Source organism: Eurypyga helias, unplaced genomic scaffold (assembly GCF_000690775.1).
Source record: "Eurypyga helias isolate BGI_N326 unplaced genomic scaffold, ASM69077v1 scaffold11920, whole genome shotgun sequence".
Taxonomy (NCBI): domain Eukaryota; kingdom Metazoa; phylum Chordata; class Aves; order Eurypygiformes; family Eurypygidae; genus Eurypyga; species Eurypyga helias.
The window spans coordinates 1-2769 of NW_010226345.1; positions in this window are offsets into that span (position 1 = coordinate 1).

The window sequence follows — 2769 nt, forward strand, 5'->3', positions numbered from 1 at the left end:
AAGGGAGGTGAAGCGGCTTCGGGCTGCCGTGCCTACACCCAATGGGGCCAAGGAGCTGGACCTGATAACGGGCTCCGGCCGGTATCATTTTCCATACCACTCCCGTAACTTTCTCCCTCCATTCTCCTCGCAGTGTCCATACCATGTCAGTCAGTGTAGACTGGTCACTGGAAATATAAATCAGTGTGGACCATCTGCTTGATCATGCCGCTGTGATTTATCAAATATCGTGTATTTCCAAACTCTCATAGAAATTGTAATTCCTGCAGCTCATATGTATGGCTGGCTGCCATAGTCCAAACCAACATGAATATATGTACACTTTAATCACTTTTTACTGAAAGAAATGCAATTTTAGTGTTCGGGGAAAAAAAACTGCTAGCAACTTATCTGAAATTATGACCAAAAAAAAAAAGCTGGATCAAATGCAATTCACGCAATAGCAAGGTTAAAGTAAGTGCATTTCTACTCCAAGAGCGATTGCATTAGAAAACCTAAAAGAAGAGGACCATATATTAAAATGCATTGCCTTCTCCTTTGGAAAATGACACAGCTGAGTGTGTGTCATTTATGCCCTGAGTTTATGACCAAGTGTAGGTATGGTGGTGATTAAACAGGTGTACAGACACAGACATGAAGCAGAATAGGCTTCAAAATCTGATCTTAAATAACTTGCAAATTACTTTAATTTTTAACTCCGCAAAATTTAAAGAACACATTTACAAGTAGCTTCATTTTTCAGCTTCAGTATTCAGGAGGACTTAGAATTCCTAATTCTCACTTCAGATGAAAGTTTCCAATTTGTATTCCCCTGCAGAAGGAGAATGTAGTGCGTGTAATACCTGCATTTTATCACAGTTTAAACACAGTAATTTTGTATATTATAGAGAACTGCTGAGCCTAGTGACAAGGATTAATATTTATTATTTTCTTCCCATATACTTGGAGCTTTTTAAACAAATACTTGACTAGTATGTTCAGTGAGGCAGCTTCAAATTCATCTGTTTGTAGAACCTGAATGAAAGATCACAGAAGTAAAACATTTCTGTTGAAATTAAAAAAAGATTGTAAAATATCCAGAAACAAAATCTTATATGTAACTGACATGACTGTTTATTTGCTTGAAAATTTGAAATTACATGTGCATGAGAAATGCCATGGAGAAGCTTGTATGGAGGAACCAAATCAGTTTTAACTAATGTGGCCAGTTATGTCATAAAGAAAATGATCATTCATTTTAATTTTCTTCTGAAAATGTTTGCCCTCAGGGGAGAGTGTGTACCTGTAGTATGCAACTGTTCCTGTAGAATGTGAAAATAGGAATAGAAGCTATATTTCTTGTCAGTAAGAGGTGAATCAAGAGGACATCAAACTGTGTGGATTTCCCTCTGATCTTAACAGTAATGTGCCACCAGACTTACACATTGCTCTCTGAGAGTCTTCTCTTTCTGTGCTTTTATTCCTCATGTCTCTCTCACTTCTGAGTTACTTGGATGTGCTCTCTTCTCCTCCTCCAAGCCTTGCTTTATTCTTCACTACAGGAATCTTGAGCAGCCTTCTAAATAATGTCCTCCAGACTTTTGTTCTCAATCACAATGTTTCTTAATACCTACCTGTCTTCCACCTCTGCAGCTATCTTCCAACCTCAACAGTGTGGAATATTTTCCATGCTCTATAGAATGTAAAAACCAGGTACTAACCTGACACAAGTCCTTTCATTGTCCTCAGCTGGTATGACCCAGGACACCACAAATCATGATGCTGTCACACGTGTGCTGGTCACCCATTCACAGGAGCTGCTGCTATCATTAGTAGATATTCAGCTGAGGTGATCTTGTGCTGCCAACAGAACTCTGGCTAATGGTAAAGTGATTAAGAGATTAGGTAATACTGACAGCCAGTAGTGCTGAAAGGGCTGAAAGGCATTAGACTGGAGGTTAGTTGCTAGTGATTTGCTGTAACACTGATCTACAAACCAGTCTTATCTGATATTTTCAATAACAGCTTCAATGCCAAAAGTAAGTAAGAATGAATGAATGAATTAATATATTGTGCTGGTAGTGCAAAGATGAATGGGAACATCAATACAGAGGAAGATCAGTATGACACAGAGGAGGTTTTGAGGACTTGAATAATAGAAATGAGAAGCTGTGCAACAGCACAAAATGCAATAGCTTTGGAAATAATAGAAGCTCCTATGAAAAGCTCCTTTTGACAGCACAGTTGTTGGAAATGTCTGAGGAGATAAAAGCCTTGGTCATATTATTTGATCTTTTTTTTTATGTCCCCATGAACGACAAACAAAAAGAAACCGTGCAAGACAGCTACTCCCTGTAGCTAATGGTAAGCATTAAGGTAGTTAAGCATTGAGGCTTCTGATCAGAAGTGTACTATGCTGTGCTGTCTTGAGATGACATCAGGCACAGAGGAGGGCCACTCTGATCAGCTGGGGAGTACAAAGCTATTAGGAGAGAGGAGATTAGATGAGAATCTAATGGCTCTGGGCATAGCCTTTCAGTGATTTACAGGATTTCCAGGGCAATGGTTTATGTCCAAAAGGCACAGTGATCTTGCCTTTGTTTGTTAATCATAGTGTAAGCACACACTGAGGATCTAAGCTGGGAAGAGCTGTGATTGGTCTCAAAAATGCATAAGTTGGGTAAATATTACAAATAGAAAGGTATCATTTATAGCGAAGGAAGCAATATACAAGCCATAAATAAATTTGTAATTAGAAATAAATTAGTCCTGAAATTAGAAGGTGAATAA